General features: G+C 39.6%; 1 protein-coding gene and 1 pseudogene across 1 annotated transcript in view; both read right to left on the reverse strand.

Annotated features, from left to right (window-relative positions):
• The window catches only part of BEND5 (BEN domain containing 5), a 1,001,406-nt gene that overhangs the window by 267,805 nt on the left and 710,273 nt on the right, over positions 1 to 23,328 (reverse strand). The gene's annotated exons all lie outside the window — the stretch shown is intronic.
• Positions 6,473 to 6,554, reverse strand: LOC139166061 (U4 spliceosomal RNA; annotated as a pseudogene).

The raw sequence follows: 23,328 nt of genomic DNA on the forward strand, positions 1-23,328 counted from the left end.
TCTTGGGTATAAAAGAGAGGGAAAAGGAAGCTCTGGCAAGTTTTTAACATTTTATTCTAACATCATATAACAATGAAGAGAAGTTACAGTAGTGTCTGTGGTCTTTGTTTCCTGACCTCACCTACCTTGAAGGGCTGACTATCGTTCAATTCACAAAGAATTCAAAGGAGATGAAAGCAAAATCTTGGTTTCTAACACCTTGATATAAGAAGTTACACAATTGTGCTTTCATTGTACACATAAACACAATTCTTTTTTTTTTAACTTGCTTTCTTGAGCTTTGTTTTCTTTCCTGAACCCTCAAAAGAGCCTTCTCTTTTTTGGTGCAGTTTAGATAAGAGAAGCTGTGTAGGAAGCTGTGTAGACACTGTTGTGGAAATATTTAGCACTGGAAGGAGAGCAGAGCATAGGAATGATCAGCAAACTGAGCAGGTTGACTCACCTCTGTTATCTACTGTGCTCAAAAACCACCCTCTTCTTTGTCCTAGGCAAAAATGCCATATTCTACTTCTTGAATAAAAGCTTCTCTACTTAACAGAGAGGTTTTAACACATGCACACACTTATGTTTATATGGCGAGATATGCCCATGTTTCCCAAGCACTCCACGAGCTGCATTGGTTGCCAGTTGGTCTCCAAATGCAATCAAAGTATTGGTTATGACCTACAAAGCCCTACATGGTATGGTACCAGATTACCTTGGGGCTGTCTTTCAAAGAGAAAGAAAAATCAAGTATCCTATCCAGTGCACACACCCCAAGGGTTTAATTCAATTCAATTCAATTCAATTAATTAGATTTGTATGCCGCCCCTCTCTGAAGACTCAGGGCGGCTCACAACAATAATAAAAACAGTATAACAATGGAACAAATCTAATAATAAAATTATATAAAAAACCCCAACAATTTAAAAAACCAAACAGCACATACATACCAAACATAAAATATAAGAAAGCCTGGGGGAGATGTCTTAATTCCCCCATGCCTGGCGATATAGGTGGGTCTTGAGTAACTTGCAGAAGAGAAGGAGGGTGGGGGCCGTTCTAATCTCCGGAGGGAGTTGATTCCAGAGGGCCGGGGCCACCACAGAGAAGGCTCTTTCCCTGGGGCCTGCCAAACAACATTGTTTGGTCGATGGGACCCGGAGAAGGCCAACTCTGTGGGACCTTATCGGCCGCTGGGATTCGTGCGGTAGAAGGCGGTTCCAAAGGTATTGTGGTCCAATGCCATGAAGGGCTTTAAAGGTCATTACCAACACTTTGAATTGTGACCGGAAACCGATCCGCAGCCAGTGCAGGCCACGGAGTGTTGTAGAAACATGGGCGAATCTAGGAAGCCCCACAATTGCTCTCGCAGCCGCATTCTGCACAATCTGAAGTTTCCGAACACTTTTCAAAGGTAGCCCCATGTAGAGAGCGTTGCAGTAGTCGAATCTTGAGGTGATAAGGGCATGAGCAACTGTGAGCAATGACTCCCTGTCCAAATAAGGCCCCAACTGGTGCACCAGGTGAACCTGGGCAAACGCCCTCCTCGCCATAGCTGAAAGATGGTGTTCTAATGTTAGCTGTGGATCAAGGAGGACGCCCAAGTTGTGAACCCTCTCTGAGGGGGTCAATAATTCCCCCCCCCCCCAGGGTAATGGACGGATAGATGGAATTGTCCTTGGGAGGCAAAACCCACAGCCACTCCGTCTTGTCTGGGTTGAGTTTGAGCTTGTTGACACCCATCCAGACCCCAACAGCCTCCAGGCACCAGCACATCACTTCCACCGCTTTATTGGGTCAACTCCAAATAGTATTCCTCAGGATTTACCCCCACACAGGAACTAGTGCAAAACCACAAATGAGTCCAATTCTTCTATCCAGAAACATAGAGCAAGTGCTTAAAATCACCTCACCAGGGTCAGAGTTCAAAGGCTACAATGTGGGAGACCGTGAATTCAAGTCCTACCTTAGCCATGATACCCAGCTGGGTGACTTGGGGCCAATCACTCTCCTTGAGTCCAGCCTATCTCAAAAGTAGCTCACAAGTATTATGTTGTAGTGGGGAAAATAAAAGGAAGAAGGTGTACATTTGGTAGGTTTACCATCTTGAAATATTTATAAAAATAATAAAGGTGGGACATAAATAAATAAGATTGCTAGGATGCAATTTCAGCTGGTTAGATATTAGGTAAGTGTATCCATTGTATAGAATATTGCATATATTCTGCAGTGGAGATAAATAAAATATCATCAACCTAAACTAACAAACAAACTGACCCAAACGTTTCATATCTAATCCAAATAACATTCAAGCGAGCATTCAAACTAAAGAATAACTTTATGCTAGAATTTCTCAGTTTAAGAATGTGCGATTGTATCAATTAAACTCAGTTTTCTTTTTTTCAATTCATTTTGGCTGCTTCAATATCTATTGGCAAATATCTGTTTCCACAGGTTCATAATAGAACTACACAGAGTTTTATATGTAAGCTCATTTTTTTTCTTTCTCTGGTTGTAATATGTTAGTTATTTTTCTTGGTTGTCCTCCACTTTTCTGTTTGCAAATTTATCAAACTCTGGGATTTCCCCCCCCCCCCTTTTTGCTTGATAGCTTGGAATAAGTTGTAATGACCTAGATATTTGAATACAAACGGTGTATTTTCTCCTTATGATTTAAGAAATCTGAGACTTTGTTTTTTGCCCACATCTAAAACTGTGTTTTGTAGTTTTTTTAATCTTTTTGCTGTGCCAATTACCTCTATATTTCTGGTGGATAATCTTCTCTTGAGTTTTTATATGTGTATGTTTGTGTTTTCTGAGGGTTCAGTTTCAGTATATTTCTTTTATAAAACAATTAATATATAGTAAAAATAACCCAAATGTTTAATTGCCCTGTAACTCACTATGGCCATTCACACAAATCAAATCTAGTAAGAAATGCATCAACAAAGTAATATATCTAATGACTGCAAATTCAGCAGCTTCCCATATCTAAAATATGATAGCAAAATATGCAACTGATATGACAGTTGAAAAACAGAAAATAGTTTCTTTCAAGTAATGCACATTGAAGAATTTTTCTCTCCATGGCATTCCTGTGTAAAGTTCAAGTGTCAAAGTTACCTTTCCCCCCCAAAAGACTTCAAGTAGATATTTTGGGTGAAGTAATCTCTTTTGCCTGTCTGTTTTCTATTAGACAGAATCAAATGTAGCTGTAAAATGTCATCCGTTTCAAGCAAATCTAATTTGTTACTCCTATAATAATGATTATTTCATTTTCTCTCTGATAAATGTGGCATTATTAGATGATGGTAGCTGGGGAAAATGTGCTGCTGCATTAGCTAAATCATAGTAAAAACAAAACAAAAGTATATTGAGCAATGGCAATAAGAAAAGCAGCATTTTGGATAAGTGACTTATTTTTTTTAATGTTAGTAACACAAAACAATCATGGGGAAAATCTATCTCTTTAGTTGCTAAAAAATGGCAACTATTTGATAGCATGTAATCAATCAATCAACCAACACAAAGCAAACTGTCTTTTTTTACTCTGTATGGCTCCATCATTCCTCCCTTAAACATTCACTTCCAATTTCAGGAATGACTATTTTTCTGATTACTTTTTATAGGAAGGGGAAAGGGGATACATCTAGTCTTTAAATTTATGATGGAAGGAGGATTGGGCTACCTGGATTTTTCAAAAAGCCTTGCTTAGAGAGCCCTGGTACAGAATCCAAAATGAACCTCATAAAACTGCATAGCAAACACTGTAATGTAATCTAGAAAAGAAAATGACTCCCATAACTCAGATGACAGACCACCATTATTTTGTCATTTAACCAGAGCATTTATATTGGTTGCAATGGTTTTATACAGCAATGTGCAGAGAATTGGAGATCCCATCTGTTTCATTTTCTCTAAAGTGGAGACAAAGGGGCAAAGCTGTCTGTCTCCAGTCAACTTAAAAGCTTCACTATCAAAAGGTGACGTGTGAAAACAGGTTTACTGAAATACGTTACCGCATTATTCAACGTAAACACTTCATATGGATAATAGTACAAAAATAAATTGCAGAACTGAACAAATGTTTTCAGGCAAGTGTGCACATTTGGACATCTGAGCGTGTTATGAACAGCTTCTGCAATAAGTTGGATAGGGCTACTTGTGAAATATTTCTTTTACTGGGGAAATAACTGATATATTTAGCGATACCTTCCCTAATCCAAGGCCTTTCTAGTCTTTTGTTCAGGTATAATTCCCAACAATACCCCTTTGTCTATGGAGATTCTGAATCATCCAGGTCATAGTTGTCTCAAATATGCTTTTTCAAGAGCAACGTGGTATATGCCATACAATGCAGTGAGTCATATGCAGATCTGTACATTCAGGAAAGAAAACATAAATGCATGGTACAACATAGGAGAACAGACCCATCAGGACCCATGTGCATTTAAAGAGGCAATGGCCACTCTTGTGAAGACAGCAAAGTTCACATTTTGGACAGAGAGGACCACTGATTTGAAAGATGAGTCAAAGAGGTCATCTATGTCAAAACTGAACAGCCCTCTCTCAATGAAGGGGAGGAATATGACATCACCTATATCCAGTCTACAACATAGTACTTTCAACAATTCAATTTCAACTAACAATTTGGTTTCAGAGAAAAATTTGCTGTAATCTGCAACTTTACACTAAAAAAAAAATATGGACTACACCACTCGGCCAGGGAAAGCAACAGATGTGATTTATATAGACTTCTGTAAAGCTTTTGATTCAGTGATACATGACAAATTAATTAATAATAATAATAATAATAATAATAATAATAATAATAATTTATTAGATTTGTATGCCTCCCCTCTCTGAAGACTCGGGGCGGCTCACAACAACAATAATAACAGTATACAATGTAACAAATCTAATATTAAGAATTATCTAAAACCCCTCATTTAAAAATCATATAACACAAACATACCATACATAAACTATATAAGCCCGGGGGAGATATCTCATTTCCCCCATGCCTGACGATTACTTCTAAAATTACCGGTAGTTCTAAAACTAAAATCTTATGGTATTACTGGACCCCTGCACAAATGCATTTGGGTCAAACAGGCATCAATGGGTCAATATAGGAAGCACTCTATAAAATCCTGTATCTGGTATCCCCCAAGGCAGAGTTTTAAGGCCAACATTCTTTATATATACGTACATGACCTCTGTGATCATATTAAAAGCAACTGTGTTCTCCTCGCAGATGATGTAAAACTAGTCAATACCCTGACAATACTGTTACCAGTCAAAAAGACCTTGACTATGTATCAGAATGGTCAAACAACTGGCAATTGAAAATCTCAATCAACAAATGCTCAGTCTTACACATTATCAAAAATAATCAGCACACAAAATACAAACTAGATGATCATGACCTTGTCAATGATCCTTACTCAGTTAAGAACCTTGGAATGTTCCTGTAATTTCTAATGATCTAAATGCCAGAGCCCACTGCAACAGCATTTCCAAAAAGGCAACAAGAGTGGCTAACCTAAACTTGCGTAGCTTCTTCTCTAGTAATATTGTACTTTTAACCAGAGCATATAAAACATTTGCTAGACTAGGTGAGCCATGTGGCATGGGAGGAAGTGAAGTGCCAGCGAGTTAAGTTGGAACCCACCCCTGGTTCTGAAGATATGCTAGGTCCAGGATAAAGACTTGGGGATCCTTTAACCTTGTCTTTCATGGTTAGCAGCAGCATTAAAAGAAGAAAATTCTATGCTTGGCATGATTAGGAAGAGAATCGAAAATAAGTCGTTGTATTGCCTCTGTACAAATCGATGGTGAGACCACACTTGGAGTACTGTGTACAGTTCTGGTCACCACACCTCAAGAAAGATATAATGGAACTGGAAAAGGTGCAAAAAAGGCAACAAGAATGATAAAGGAAATGGAGCACCTCCCTTATGATACCAGGTTGCACTGCCTTGGTCTCTTCAGCCTTGAAAGACAGCGTTTAAGGGATGAAATCATGCATGGAATAGAAAAGGTGGATAGAGAAAAATTATTTGCTCTATCACACAATACTAGGACAAGGGGGCACTCCCTAAAGCTCATAGGTAAGAAAGTGAGGACAAATCAAGGGAAATATTTCTTCACCCAGAGAGTCGTTGGTTTATGGAATTAACTTCCAGAAGAGGTCGTGACAGCTGTCAGCCTTGATAGCTTCAAGGCAGGATTAGACAGATTCATGGATGCCAAGTGTATCGGTGGTTATTGAAACGGATGTCCATGTACCGCATCTATGTTGGTTGAGGCAGGCAGGATTCCCGTGAGTACTATTTGTTGGGGGTCAAGGGAAAGGGAGGGGTTTGCCTTCTCTTTCTACTCAAGATCCCCATGTACAATTGGTGGGCCACTGTGTGACACAGAATGCTGGACTCAATGGGCTTTGGCCTGATTCAGCATGGCTCTTCTTATGTTCTTATGTTGATTAGGTTATTCTCAAATTTTCCAATTAGCAATAATTGCGCCTCGGATAAACCTCATTGGCTACGATACTGCCACTGCGCAAAGCCTTCATCATAGCCAGATATGTACATCTTTTGTATATTTACAATGGGTCAATTTTGGTTGCTCAGCCAAAAGTCATGAATTTTGTAAGTCATTTGTCTCCAGATGCCCAAGAACCTCAACACCTAGCATGTCTTTGTTGACTTGGGTGACGACCAACTTTGGATGGTCAACGAACTGTTTTAAGTCAAGGACTACATTTATCACCCAAGAATCTGCTACTAGGATCAAAGAGATACTAAAATGTCTAGATTCTAAGAATCTGAAACGGTTCTTGGATGTTCTGTTTTTTTGGTTTTTTGGTTTTTAAAAATAATAATTATTATTATTATTATTATCATTATTATCATTATTATCATTATTATCATTATTATCATTATTATCATTATTATCATTATTATCATTATTATCATTATTATCATTATTATCATTATTATCATTATTATCATTATTATCATTATTATCATTATTATCATTATTATCATTATTATCATTATTATCATTATTATCATTATTATCATTATTATCATTATTATCATTATTATCATTACAGTAGTCCCTCACCTATCGCTGGTGTTACGTTCCAGACCTGGCCGCGATAGGTGAAATCCGCGATGGGGAATTTATCGACTGATAGTACTTATTTAAGTATTTATATTGTAATTGTTTGGTAAGTTTTCATTGTTTTAAGTGTTTATAAACCCTTCCCACACAGCATTTATTTTAGATACAGTATTTAAATACAGTATTTACAATTTTAGATTTTTTTTTTTAAAAAAAACCTGCCGATCGAGTTCGGCGGGCTGTTTAAATCTGCCGATCGACTTCCTCAGAAACCCGCGATGAAGTGAAGCCGCAGTAGGTGAAGCGCGGTATAGCGAGGGACTACTGTATTATCATTATTATCATTATTATCATTATTATCATTATTATCATTATTATCATTATTATCATTATTATCATTATTATCATTATTATCATTATTATTATATTGATAGTCTTTGACTGTAATAAAAGGTCTGTTTATTTTATTATTCTCAAATAAGGCCAAAACTTTAAGAGTCTATGTGTCCCCTCATGGATCTTGGTGTGAGAGGCATACAGAGACATGGAAGAACCTAGGAGGTCTGTACCACATTCCTTTTCAGTCATTTGACACCTGAATTCTATAAATGTCTATTCAGAACATATCTTCACAGATTGAGAAAGCCAATGATTGAATGTGACACTGAAAAATCTCAGCTTTCTTTTGGAGACTATCAACCAGCAAAAGAACAGTGACATGCTTAGAGTAAACATTTCTCCTTCACTTGCTGCTAATCTTAGATGAAGCATATTTTTTTGTAGTCTCTTAAAAATGCGAATGAAGCATGAAGAAAAGAATGTGGAGACCACTGAACTATTGCAGTCTCATGTTGCCCATATTGCTTTATGATCTGAATTGCTAAGTGGCCAAGTGCTCTAATATTCAATTAATGACTTGAAGGGATTCAGGGAAAGCCAAAGCCAAAGAAGCGGGTGGGGGTGGGGAGAAGGATTGCGCAAGATGTTGTTTCCATGATCCGCGTTAGCCCGGATGGCTCACTCTGATGAAGGTTAATGAGGAGAGTTCAAATTCTAGGATGTAATTAAATAGAAATAATTAAAGCAACTGACACTGTGGTAAGCAGCAAAAAATCAAAGAAGAAAGCAAGCCTGAATTCTGTTAATCGTTTCTTATTAAGACACAGAATGTAAGGATTAGAAAATCTTTCCAATTTTCCAAACTGTATGCAAAACTACCTAATTACCATCTAAAAATAGATTTTATCCTGCCCTCATCTTTCTGTACCTGTGTACAAAAACAGTAAAAAAAATGTTGGAAAAATTAAAGAAAAACTTCTATGATGTAATTATTTTAATCTAGTTTCCAGGAACCATAAGATATTCTGGTCAGATCAAAGGCACAATGTCTTCATTCTCAATGGTGCTAGCTAGAATGGTCAGCCCAGTTGTGGTTAGACTATGATTTATCATTTTGCCTTCAAATGATCTCTCACTTTGAAATCATAGCTAGCCCTGAAGATGACCATCTACCGTGAGTATTCTCAGCTGGTCCACCGAAAGTCGCTCTGACCATCAGTTTGATGCCAGCCTCAGGAGAAGAAAGTGATATGCCCACATAAAAATAATGCTAATTGGTGCAATTCTTCAGAAAGTACAGATAGTCTTCAACTTAGGAACACAACTGAACCCAAAATTTACGTTGTTGAGTAAGAATTTGTTAAGCGAGTTTTGCCCCATTACTTGCCACAGTTATTAAGTGAATCACTGCAGTCGATCCGTTAGTAACCTGGTTGTTAAGTGAATCTGGTTTCCCCACTGACTTTGCTTGTCAGAAGATCGCAAAAAGTGATCACAGGACCTTGGCACACTGCAATGGTTGTAAGTATGAACTGGTTCTCAAGTCTTTGAATTTTGATCACATGACTGTAGGGATGCTGCAAATGATTGCAACTGTGAGAAACGGTCATAAGTTACTTTTTTCAGTGCTGTTGCAGTAGTGGATTGCAGCCGGTATGTCTGGGATTGGTGATCCATTATCAGAAATGGAGATGTGCCTGCATTTCTGTGCGCCCACATGAGATTTGGTTTCTGCGTATGGGCCGGATGTGAAATCTCAAACTAGGACCAGATTACTTACGGGACCGCCTTCTGCCGCATGAATCCCAGCGATCAGTTAGGTCCCACAGAGGTGGCCTTCTCTGGGTCCCGTCGGCCAGACAATGTCTGGCAGGGCCTAGGGGAAGAGCCTTCTCTGTGGTGGTCCCAACTCTCTGGAATCAGCTCCCTCCAGAGATTCACACTGCCCCCACACTCCTCGCCTTTCGTAAGAGTCTTAAGACTCATTTATGTCACCAGGCATGGGGCAATTAGATCAAACACACACACACACCGGTTTAATAAATGAAATGTGTGGTTGTGAATGAATTGGTTGATTGATTATACTGTATTGGGTTTTTAGTTTGTAATTTTAATTGATTAGATTTGTTGCTGTATTGTTTACATTTTATCCTGTGAGCCGCCCTGAGGCTTCAGAGAAGGGTGGTATACAAATCTAAATAATAATAATGATAATGATAATAATAATAATGATAATAATAATAATAATAATAATAATAATAATCAACAGACGATCCAAAGTGCAGACTCTGTAAAGAAACAGATGAAACAATCGATCACATACTCAGCTGCTGCAAAAAGATCGCACAGACTGACTACAAGCATAGACATGATGCTGTGGCACAGATGATCCACTGGAACTTGTGCCGGAACTACCATTTGCCAGTGGCAAAGAACTGATGGCATCATAAGCCCGAAAAAGTGGTCGAAAATGAGCAAGCAAAACTACTGTGGGACTTCCGACATCAGACTGACCAAATTCTGAAGCATAACACACCAGACATCCTGATTGTGGAGAAAAAGAAAGTATGGATCATCGACATCGCAATCCCAGGGGACAGCAGAATTGAGCAGAAGCAGCTAGAGAAATTAGTGAAATACGAAGATCTAAAAATCGAGCTGCAACGACTCTGGCATAAGAGGGTGAAAGTGGTCCCAGTGGTACTTGGCACACTGGGCGCAGTGCCAAAGGATCTCAGCGGACATTTGAAAACCATCAGAATTGACAAAATCTCCATCTGTCAATTGCAAAAGGCCGCTTTACTGGGATCGGCAAACATAATTCGCCGCTACATCACACAGTCCTAGGTGCTTGGGAAGTGCCCGACTGGTGATGAAATATGAAATCCAGCATAGTGATCTCATTTGCTGTGTTGTACTGACATAACAACAACAACAACAACAACAACAACAACAACAACAATAATAATAATTTTGCCCATTTTTGGTGGGTTTTGGTGAAAATATGGGTGAAAATGGCCAAAATCCTGCTTGTGCACGCATCCTCACATGAGATTTGGCTTCTGGTGCATGCGCAAAAGCTGGATCTCGTGCAAGGAGAGAGAAAAGGAGAGGAAGAGAGAGAGAGAGAGAAAAATGAGAGAAAAAAGTGGAGAAAAAAAGAGAAATGAGAAAATGATTGAGGCAGAGAATGAGAAGAGAGAGAAACAAAAGAAAGAGAGAAGTGACTCTTGATTTAAAGCACATGATAAAAAGCACCCAAAGAATAAGAGAGAGAAACCCCCCAGCCCTCACCTGTTTTTGGAAATGGTTCTAGAGTGTGTACACACACACACACACACACACAAGGGGGGAGAGAGAGATGGAAAAAGAGAGGAGAGTGTCTTAGAGTGTCATTTTGTGTCATTTAGGTTGGTGGTGTGCCCCAGGATTTTGTAAATGTAAAAAATGTGCCACAGCTCAAAAAAAGGTTGAAAATCACTGTCCGAGAAAACAGAACCATTTGTTGCCTAAACCGCAAAACATAGTTTGGAATTAACTATACAGAAACTTCAGGAGACTGCACTTAAAATAGATGCCAATCCTTTCAGAGGTGATTTGATTACTGTTCCGCTGCTGCCAAAAAAAGAACTGCTCAATTCAGTTATGTGCTGTAAAGTGAATAAGTAACATCTGAACTATTTTTCAAATCTAAGAGATGATAAAAGCTGTCAAATCCAAAGTTGCTTCATCCCTTTTGTTAGATTGGCCATTCTGCATCTGATCCACCCTGGGTGGCTTGTTGCACACCTTTACCTGCATAGGAGACATACTTTCATATTCTATATAACTTTATCACTCAGCTATCTTCTAGAGATCAAACACTTAAAATGGGGCAAAGTACCCAGCTACGATTGTGTTCTGGCAGAGCTAATGGAAGGCAAACAAATTGATGAGCTGGCATCATTATTCTCTTATCTAGAGAATCCAGCTGACATCCCAGCTGTAGTTATCCCCATTTTATTCCCAGAAATGTAGCCAAAACAATATTGCTAACTACAGATCTATACAACTATAGAATATAATTTAAAAATGTATATCCAGGAACCTGAACTGGAAGCTCTAGCACCTAGTTGGGGGGTGGGGGGAGAGAAAGATTGTAATTAAAAATGAATAGTCCACCCTGCAGCATTTAGCTAAAAAAATGTGCAACAAAAATTCCCTTATCTTCATTGCTTCAATGAACTTTAGGCCAGGCTGAATTCAAGCATTCTACAATCAACAAACTGCTGTTATAGAATTGCATGACAACATATGTCTCAAAAAATAATATAGTCAGCCTGGGCAAATCTCTGATCTGATTTAAATAGCCAAGGGAGTCAAGCAAAGCTGCATTTTAGTTCCTTACAGAGTAGTATTTATATAAATTCCCTCATAAATTGACTTCAGGGGATCTATTTATAGGTCCTCAAGCTGGAAAATAAACATCTTCCTATCTGGCTTTTATGCTCTCATTAAGCCAGATCAACCCCAGGAGGATTCTTTACACCCTTGTTCAACAGAGATAATTATTAAGTATCACAAGACAAAAGTCACATTTCTTTCCCATAACACAATGCCAGGGGTGGGTTCTAACTTACATCGCTGCCGGTTCAATTCCTCTTATGCTGGAAACCAAACTTCTGCGTATGTGCAGAAGGCAAAAACAAGATGGCGCCACCTATGAGGCCACCATTAGAAATGGTTTGGGGGAGTGGCCAACCAGCAATTGCTAAGAGTTTGGTGAGTGGGGGGGAAATTCCTGCTACTAGTTCTATATAACTGGTCCAAACTGGGAGCAACCCACTTCTACACCAAGCTCTAGAGAGAGCATACCAGACAATGCATGATATTGAACAAGTTAAATGCCTTAAAATTTCAGTCTTCAGAAGAAAAACAGCTTATGCTAAAGGCACTTCCTTGAGAAGAGTTGTGATAATAGGTGGAATCCACAGAACACAGAAAGAAAATGTAATTTGACCTGATATTTGAACTTTTTGTTGTGCAATTAGTCATTCAGTAATTATATTGGATGTAATTAGGACTTTGCTCTAGTACAAATTCCTTGAAAACACTCGGTGTAGGTGGGTTATTGTTTTCTGCCTTTCAGTCTCCAAGGTACATTTTTACCTGTGTCACTAGGGTCTCAAAATACACACAAAATACAACTAAAATGCTTCTAGATATTTTGCTGATAGTTTTATCTTGGAATTAACAGGAACGGTCCTGCCAAATAACTGAACAATTTTAACATTGCCTTATGGAAGAGCATCTCAGTTATATACCTAAAGGTATCACACAAGTATCTACTATCTAGATAAAACTATCCAAGACGACTAAAATGGTATTTGAAAAACATTTCATATTTTAAAAGGTTAAAAAATATATACAAACACAAAGATTTCCAAAGTATCTTTCTATAACAGGAATGTCAAATTCAAGCCCGGGGGTCAGACCAGGCCTACGGGCAGTGAAGGGCTGCTAAAATTGTTACTACCATACTGTGGGCATGGCTTATGTAGGATGCCCTGCATTTTCTTTCAACATCTTTCAGTGCAAATTGGGTGCTCTGGGGTGGAGCTCCATTTTCGCTACTCCACTGTGTTTCCCCCAGTCCGGGCAGTAGCCCACCCCTGCCTATGGATATTTAGATTTAGCCCACAGGGCCACTGTGAAATCAGCAAAGACCTGCCTGCAGTGCCTCTGCCAGAAAAAATGGATATTGGGAAGGCTGACTCCTGACTCCATTTTCGGTGGCAGGGGGTTGCAAGAGGCCTCGTAGCCAAAAACGTAGCTCAGGAACCTGTTTTCTCTGGCAGAGCACTCAGGCCACCAGATGTGGCCCCAACAAGTGTGACATCCAACCTGGCCACACCCACTCTGGGCCCCGAGGCCAAACACAACCCTCAATGAAATCGAACTTGACACCCCTGCTCTATAAGCTAACCTATAGTCACTTACCCATCCTAAATATCAATGGGCATTCACTAGATACTGATCAAATATTCTACCATCAGCTCATTCAGAAGGTGGTTTTCATTAAATTTCAGTCCAGAGTTTCAACTCATGTAAATCAGCAGAGATCAGGTCAATTGAACACATTCTGCTATGCCATTAATTTTACTCTGATTTTCAAATTAGTTTAATTATCTATTAAAACTTTTCCAGGTTATTCGGGTCACATTTTCATTAAACTTCTTTTAACTGACTCTAAGGGCCTATTTTTCAGTGTCAGATTTTATTCTTTGACAATATGATTGTAATTCCCTAGCACAATGAAACCCTGGATGGAAACAAGAACCATTTTGATTTCTAGAAATATATTTACTGTTTGTAAGGTAAAGTGTCAAAGCAATTATTCCACTCATTTTATATGAGCCAGGGTGGCGCAGCAGGTAGAGTGTTGTATTGCAGGCCACTAGAGCTGACTGTATATGTGTAGGTCAGTGGTTCAAATCTCATCACCAGCTCAAGGTTGACTCAGCCTTCCATCTTTCCGAGGTGGGTAAAATGAGGACCCGGGTTGGGGGAGTAATATGCTGGCTCTATTAAAAAGTGCTATTGCTAACATGTTGTAAGCTGCCCTGAGTCTAAGGAGAAGGGCGGCATAAAAATAGAAGGAAGGAAGGAAGGAAGGAAGGAAGGAAGGAAGGAAGGAAGGAAGGAACAAACAAACAAACAAATAACCCTAGCATAATTAAGCTAGGGAGGCTCTGAGTTTCTTTCTGATCACCTAGGTCAGTGATGGTGAACCTTTTTTGGCTTGGGTGCCAAAAGAGTGTGAGGGTGCATAATAGCGTACATATTCGTGCCCACACCCATAAGGCAATGCCCTCCACCATGCATGCGCACAAGCCCTGTGCTGCCCCCCATACATGCGCACAACCACTCCATGCCATCCCTCCCACGCATGCGCACAGGCCTCACTGAAGCCTCTGGATTTCTGGTAGGCTCTTTGGGCCATTTTTTGCCTCCTGAATCCTAGGGAGAACTTCTGAAGTTCCGGTTGGCCCATTGGGTCATTTTTTTGCTGTCCTCAGGATTTGGAAGGCTTTCCTGAAATCTGGGAATAGCAAAAACAGTTGAAAAGAAGGCTGAAAGTCAGCTAGCCAGCCCGCCCATGTGTGCTGGAGCTGACATATTTATTTATTTATTTATTTATTTATTTATTCATTCATTCATTCATTCATTCATTCATTCATTCATTCATTCATTCATTTTGTCCAATACACAATGAGGGTTTTAGTGGGTATATATCTATATACACATAGTAAAATACATGATGAAGGTTATAGAGGAGATACTCATAGTAAAATATATCTAAGAAATAATAGAAAAGAAGGTATAGTAATAGAACATATCAATGAAAGAATAGAAGAAGAGATATAGGAAGAAAGGAATAGAAGATATAGGAGAGCAATAGGACAGGGGACGGAAGGCACTCTAGTGCACTTGTACTCGCCCCTTACTGACCTCTTAGGAATCTGGATAGGTCAACCATAGATAATCTAAGGGTAAATTGTTGGGGGTTTGGAGATGACACTATGGAGTCCGGTAATGAGTTCCACGATTCGACAACTCGGTTACTGAAGTCATATTTTTTACAGTCAAGTTTGGAGCGGTTAATATTAAGTTAATATTAATGCCTTGTGTGCCCTCAGATGTGGCTCTGCATGCAGGGGTGGGCTACTGCCTGGATTGGGGGGGGGGACACAGTGGGGTAGCGAAAATGGAGCACTCAATTTGCACTAAAATATGTTGAAAGAAAAGGCAGGGCGTCCTGCATAAGCCACGCCCACAGTGTGGTAGTAAAAATTTTGGCAGCCCTTCACTGTCTGCTTGCCACTTGTGGCACACGTGCCATAGGTTCGCAGTCAGTGCCCTAGTTGGCCATCCAGACAAGAAGCACAATCAGGAGTACAACTTTGAAATTTGTCCCCTGTGATCGAACAGGTTAAGTTGGTAGGCAAGGGACGCTTGACACTTCTTTAACATAAAGTTAAAATAGTTAAAACCTGGGTTTTAATTTCATGAGTCATACTAGTTATAAAGGGAATCATCTCAAGTCAGATAACTCCCAAGCTGTGAAAAGACTGAAAGAAAGATAAAATGATAGATTTATTATTGCTCACATCCGTTCAATTCTCTTTGTAGGATGACTTTTTTTTCCCTTCATAGGAAATCTTGTGCACAGTTAGAGTTAAAGAAAAGAAATAGCTCTTAAAGCCTTCAAGTCAAAATCCATAACTCTGGGTCTTGTCTTGTGTACATCAAAGTGCCAGAGTATTGTACTCTATTTATTGATTACTTCAGATAAGGTATGATTCCATTTCCTCCCCAAGGTTTTCCGTTCGTCGGTTTTCTTTTGTTCGTAGATTATAGTTATAGTTCTACAAAGTGTGTCATATACTCTATACATCAACCTTCTCCAACCTGAACAATGAATTTCTAGAATTTCTAGTCTGACGTATAACACTTTCCTGATACAACTCCTATTGTGTACTGCCAATTATCAACATCTCCAGTTCCATGGATTGTTCAGTTGCACATATACAGTTATAGGAAATGGGTAATGTTCAAGTGAGAAATCTTCCATTTTATTTTCCATTGACATTCACTGGGTGAAAGGTCACGGGGAAGTGTCCAATAGCACTGATTAATGCACATTTCTGACAAAGGCTCAGAATAAGAAACTGATTTACCCTGGATTTCATTGGCCTTTTTGCTGTCCCTTCACTAAGGAGAGATCATTTTAGAGCTCATCAAACTTTTGTTGGTGGTTTTTTTTAAACCATCTCTGTCAGTCAGTCACTCATTCACTCTTGCATAGAAAATGAGAGCAAATGGGGCTGAACAGCAAAAGAAAATGCAATATACTGTGATACCTCATCTTACAAATGCCTCGTCATACAAACTTTTCGAGATACAAACCCGGGATTTAAGATTTTTTTGCCTCTTCTTACAAACTATTTTCACCTTACAAACCCACCACCACCTCTGGGATGCCCCACCTCCGGACTTCCGTTGCCAGCGAAGCACCCATTTTTGCACTGCTGGGATTCCCCTGAGGCTCCCCTCCATGGGAAACCCCACCTCCGGACTTCCGTTGCCAGCGAAGCGCTTATTTTTGTGATGCTGGGATTCCCCTGCTGGGATTCCCCTGCAGCATCGCAAAAACACAGATGTCCGGAGGTGGGGTTTCCCATGGAGGAAAGCCTCAGGGGAATCCCAGCAGCGCAAAAACGGGTACTTCGGCTGGCAAAATAGGTGAATTTTGGGCTTGCATGCATTAATTGCTTTTCCATTGATTCCTATGGGAAACATTGTTTCATCTTACAAACTTTTCCCCTTAAGAACCTTGTCCCGGAACCAATTACGTTTGTAAGACAAGATATCACTGTATATCACTTCTGTATGCCACCCCTCTCTGAGTCTGCGGAAAGGGGTGGCAAACAAATCTAATAAATTGTTGTTGTTGTTCTTGTTCTTGTTATTGTTATTGTTATTGTTATTGTTATTGTTATTGTTATTGTTATTGTTATTGTTATTGTTATTATGAAGAAGAAAAATATAATAAAGACTGCTGTGGATTAGAGTTATTATGCAACATATCTAAGTAATACCAATCATGCACCCCCATCTTCTGATATTACAATCACAGAATATCCTAGTTCTTGGAAAGGGGCGGCGTACAAATCTAATAAATAATAATAATTATTATTATTATTATTATTGTTGTTGTTGTTGTTCTTGTTGTTGTTGTTGTTGTATTCCATCTCCTTGGAGATGGGTGGCCTATAAATCAAATTAAATAAATAATAAATAACTATAGCAGTGATGGCTAAACTTTGCAGCACCGAGTGCCGAAAGCATGTATGCACACACACCCATAATACAATGCATGTGTGACCCCCTCATGCCCCCTCTCCCCCATGCATGCACTCCAACCCCACACCCCTATGTATGTGCATGTGACCCCAACATGTGCGCCCTGTCCCTCACACATACATGTGCATCTCTTGCATGCATCCCCCCATGCATACACTGCAGGGCCCCAAAAACCCAATGGCTGTTGGGAGGTATATGCCAGAGGTGGGTTTCAGCAGGTTCTGACCAGTTTTGGAGAACCAGTAGCAGAAATTTTGAGTAGTCCGGAGAACTGATAGTGGAAATTTTGAGTAGTCCGGAGAACCGATAGTGGAAATTTTGAGTAGTTTGGAGAACCGATAGGGTAAATTTTGAGTAGTTTTGAGAACCGATAGGGGAAATTTTGAGTAGTCCGGAGAACCGATAGAGGAAATTTTGAGTCCTTTGGAGAACCAATAGGTGAAATTTTGAGTCCTTTGGAGAACCGATAGCGGAAATTTGGAGTCATTTGGAGAATCGGTAAATACCACCTATGACTGGCCCTGCTCCCATCTATTCTCTGCCTCCCAAGTCCCAGCTGATTGGGAGGAAATGGGGATTTTGCAGTACCCTTCCCCTCGGGTGAGGTGGGAATAGAGATTTTACAGTATCCTTCCCCTGTCACGCCAACCAAGCCACACCTACAAAACCGGTAGTAAAAAATTTGAAACCCACCACTGGCATGTATACATGCATGGTGGAGCATGCCACAGAGAGGGCTCTGCATGCTACCTGTGGCACACTTGCCATAGGTTCGCCATCACGATACTATAGCATGTGGTGGGCTTTTCTTCATTAGTTACTTAAAACGTTCTACACTTGTGCTTGAATTTGCAGACAAGGATTGAAGCATGGAGTTTACCCATTGTCAATCCCTAAGTTACCTCTGTTGTCAATCATCTTATTTCGCTAAAATATTTTACTTACCTTGAGGCTTCCCTTGGGTGATAGTAGAATCAGGATAAAATAATTACATGTTAAGGACAACTTATATCTATCTAGTCATGGCAGAAAAATTATGTTGACAGACATTTTTTTTAACAGCAGAGGATGATGAGAAACCATACAAACCATTAAAAAACTGCCGAAAAATCTTTTTAAAAGATGGTGGCGCACACAGACTGGCACAGACAGAAAACAGATCTGTGACCTCAAAATTAGATCACCAGCAGGTTGCTGATGGTTTAGGCCACGGGTAGGCAAAGTTGGCTCTTCTATGACATGTGGACTTCAACTCCCAGAATTCCTGAGCTAGCATTATTGGCTCAGGAATTCTGGAGTTGAAGTCCATAAGTCATAGAAGAGCCAATTTTGCCTATCCCTGGTTTAGGCGATCTGGTTTGAATCAGGAGGAAGTTTGTTTGTTTGTTTATATTTATTTGTTTGTTTGTTTGTTTGTTTGTTTGTTTCTTTGTTTCTTTGTTTCTTTGTTTGTATGCCGCCCCTCTCTGTAGACTCGGGGAGGCTCACAACATATAATAAAACAATTCACAACAAATCTAATAAATTAAAAAAATTAAAAAAACCCATTATTAAACCAGACATACACACAGACATACCTTACATAAATTGTATAGGCCCGGGGGAGGGGGGAATGCCTCAATTCCCCCATGCCTGATGGCAGAGGTATGTTTTAAGGAGTTTACGGAAGGCAAGGAGGGTGGGGGCAGTTCTAATCTCCAGGGGGAGCTGGTTCCAGAGAGTCGGGGCCGCCACAGAGAAGGCTCTTCCCCTGGGACCCGCCAGACAATATTGTTACCCCTGGATGTAGATATAGATATCTTCATGTTTGTATAGGAATAGTGTTCTTACCTTATTCTTAAAATATATGTTTAATATTGTTATCCCAATAAACATATACATGTTTATTGAATGTATATGTAGGAATATTGTTCCTATCATATCAAGGGATATGTTGATTTCTATGTGTAATTTCTGTTAGGAAAAGTCTTATTTTCCCTTGAAGCTTTCCACAAATTACACATGTTGTGTTAATTCCCAAACCCTTGGTTACTTTTGAAAGCATGCTTGTTATGTTGAGGGAATTTGCAGGATTTTTTTTTTAAAATAAATAAATAAACTGGTCTCTTGTCAAAACTACTTTTCTTAGAAAAAGTAGTTGTCAAAGACTTGCAACATTTGTTCCTATGGAATGTATAATCCCATCCTTCATCTGATGTGATTTAATTGGGAAAGAAATGCTCTGAGAAACAGGCATTGTTTTCCTTATCACTTTTAAATCCACCTGCCAAAAGTTCTGCATAAATCACTAAGAATAGAAACAGGTTTGACTTGTAAGCTTTTGTTTTGGCTTTTGTGTGTGTGTGCGTGCGTAAATGGTAGGCTCACCGTTACTTGCTTATCTGGAGACGACTGCTGCTCAGCAATCAAACACTCCAGACTGACTTAAAGGCAGGCAGTTGGACAAATATAGAAGTGCCATGAGATTTATTATTTTTCTTTATAACAATGTGTGAGAAGGAAACATGAAAGTAAACAGATTCATCATTCAAATTGTTTTAGAAAGTTCTACCTAACTTTAATGATGCTTTTTGTCTTTCGTACAGTCAAAAGAGCTTGTTTTCATGGAGGCTCAAGACATTTATGGCTTTGGGGCTCAAATATCCTGTTCCAGATAAAAATTCCTGGCAATACAAGAAAACTGATAGTCAGCTACTAATCTCATAGGACAAATATCAAGAGCTTGGGTATGTGACTGATATTCTGGGTTCCGAAAGGGATCACGCCAGAATATACAACAAGCAATTGTCTAAAGCCAAGTGATTTTCTTCACGCTGTCTCTTTCTTAAGAACAGTAAAATTATTATTATTATTATTATTATTATTATTATTATTATTGTTGTTGTTGTTGTTCTTGTTGTTGTTGTTGTTGTTGTTATTATTATTATTATTAATTAGATTTGTTTGCCACCCCTCTCTGAGGACTCGGAGTGGCTCACAACAAGAAAACAGTACAAATCCAATATTTAAAACAGTTTAAAACACTTAACATAAAAACAATCATACATCTCATAAAGACCATACATAAAGTGGAAACGGCCCAGGGGAATCAATTTCCCCATGCCTGACGGCAGAGGTGGGTTTTGAGGAGTTTGCAAAAGGCAAGGAGGGTGGGGGCAGTCCTAAGCTCCGGGGAGAGTTGATTCCAGAGGGTCGGGGCCACCACAGAGAAGGCTCTTCCCCTGGGTCCCGCCAGATGACATTGTTTTGTTGATGGGACCCAGGGAAGGCCAACTCTGTGGGACCTAATCCGTCGCTGGGATTCGTGCGGCAGAAGGCGGTCCTGGAGATATACTGTATGCAGGGCTACCTTTGCACCTGAACAAGGAATAGATGGAAACTAATCAATGAGAGAACCAACCTAGAAATAATGAGCAATGTCCGAATGTAACAATTAATCAGTAGAGTGCCTTCAGTGGAGGCGTTTAAAAAGAGATTGTACAGCCATTTGTCCAGAATGGTGTAGGACTATGATGACAAACCTATGGCATATGTTCCACAGGTGGCACACAGAGCCCTCATTGCAGGCACGTGAGCCATCACCCCAGCTCAGCTCCATTGCGCTTGCATTTGCACCTCCAACTGGTTTTTGGGTGTCTGTCATGCATGAGTAGGGAGGTGGGGCACATGCAGGAGACATACATATGTGGGGGGCGTACACATAGGTGTTACATGCACATGTGGGGGGGTTGGGCACAGGGGGGTCACACATGCATACATGGGCGGGTAAGGGGGAGGTTGCACATACATTGCATTATGGGTGTGCATGGAAAAGGTTAGCCATGTCTGTTATAGCGGGTTGGACTAGAGCAGGGGTCTCCAACCTTGGCAACTTTAAGACTTGTGGACTTCAACTCCCAGAATTCCTCAGTCAGCTTTGCTTTGCTGGCTGAGGAATTCTGGGAATTGAAGTCCACAAGTCTTAAAGTTGCCAAGGTTGGAGACCCCTGGACTAGAGGACCTCCAAGGTCCCCTTCAAGTCAGTTATTAAGTCATTTGCAAAGGGATTAACTAAGTTGACAGCAAAAATATGATCCATAATAAGAAATTCCTAAATCAACTGTTTGATCTTATCACAGACAAACAAGAGAATTTGTTAATCGGATACTTTCAGGAAGATAATAAAGGTAGAAAGATGATTAAAAGTGGGGCAGTTGGGTTTTCAAGTCAATGTCAAAGAGTAGAAAGCCATTGTTTATTATTTGGGGGGAAACCCTCTTTTCTTTAATCCCTATTCCATCAGAGTTGGCAAAAGTCTCTTGCATTGTGTAGCCCAGCGACTGTCTCTTGCCCCAGCAACTGGTTAGGGCCCACCGAGTTGGCCTTCTCCAGCTCCTGTCAGCCAAGCAATGCCAGCTGGCAGGCCCTAGGGGAAGAGCCTTCTCTTTGGTAGCCCCGGCCTTCTGGAACCAACTCCCCCAAGAGATTCATACTGCACCCACTCTCATGGCCATCAGGAAGAGCTTAAAAACACATCTATGCTGGTAGGCATGGGGCTGTTGAGCCTGGCCATCTTTCTGCAGCCTCTATTATTGATTGGTTGAATGGAAGTGTGATTAAGATCCGTATGGGATGAATGGATTGATGAACTGATTTAATTGTTTTACAGTTATATAGGAGATGGGTCACATTTTAGTAAATTTCAATTTCTATTGTTATTGTGTATTACTATGTTGTAAGCAGCCCTGAGACTCAGGAGAAAAGCAGCCTAGAAATCAAAATCAAATAAATAAAATGAGTCATGGTGCATTATGTTGCTTAACTGATAAGTGTTTTACTTGATGAGTTTCCAATATCACAGACATATCTGTGATCGTTTTAAAGTTTAGTAAATATGGAGTCATTGGAAAAATCATTTTGAAGAGAATTAAATTCCTTCATTCAGTGAGTGATTCCTTTGCTATGGCTTCAAACCTCACTATTAAATATACTGCATATTCAGTGAGTCTGGATGCTATTATATTCTTTTTATTGTTTCCAAGCTGATGGGAATATTGGAAGGTAGAGACTCAGAACTCTGCCCATTTGTCTGCGGAAAACAGAACTGTGCTGGATCAAATTTGGTGAGAGGAGACAGGCCAGCAAAATAAAGTCCAGCTTCAAAATTAAGCTGGATCAGAACAGAGACTGCTGAGAAACACAATCCCTAATGTGTGCCTATGGCAGAAGCCATTGAGGATTGTTCAATGTATTGTCAGCAAAGCCTTCTCTCTTTTCCCTTCCAATTATACTGTTTTTCAAGAGCTAAAAGACTTCTAATTGTTTAGAATTCTAAAGAAAGGGGTGGCAATATCTAGCCGATATTACTAAATGCTTATTGGCACATGCAGCTTAAAAAGTTGGGCACAGATATTTTGATTATAGATAGTTGTTGGAGAAGTGTACAGGTGAAACTCGAAAAGTTAGAATATAGTGCAAACTTTCATTTATTTCAGTAATGTCACTTAAAAGGTGAAATGAGATATATTCATAACATGCAAGGCAAGATAGTTCAACCATGGTTTGCCATAATTGTGATGATGATGGGGTACAGCTCACGAAAACCCCAAATCCCCCATCTCAGAAAATTAGAATACTACATGCGATCAATAAAAAAGGATTGTACAGAGAACAATATCCGACTTCTGAAAAGTATAAGCATGCATATGTACTCAATACTTCGTTTGGATTTTTCATAGCAATTTGAATCTATAAAATCATAGAAAAAAAAAGGCTAGAAGGGATTTGGGTGACCACTGTCTAGTCCAACCTCCAATTGAGTGTGGGAATCAGTACAGCATTCTAACCATAGTACCATCATCTAGTCTCTAGTTAAATACCTCCAGTAAATTATAATCTACCACCTCTTGAGGTAGTCTTTTCCATTATTGACTAGCTAGTACTAAGGAAATCTTTCTTGAAGCCCACTAATATTTCCTTACAATTTAAATC

This window comes from Erythrolamprus reginae, chromosome 3, assembly GCF_031021105.1.
Source record: "Erythrolamprus reginae isolate rEryReg1 chromosome 3, rEryReg1.hap1, whole genome shotgun sequence".
In the NCBI taxonomy this organism is placed as follows: domain Eukaryota; kingdom Metazoa; phylum Chordata; class Lepidosauria; order Squamata; family Dipsadidae; genus Erythrolamprus; species Erythrolamprus reginae.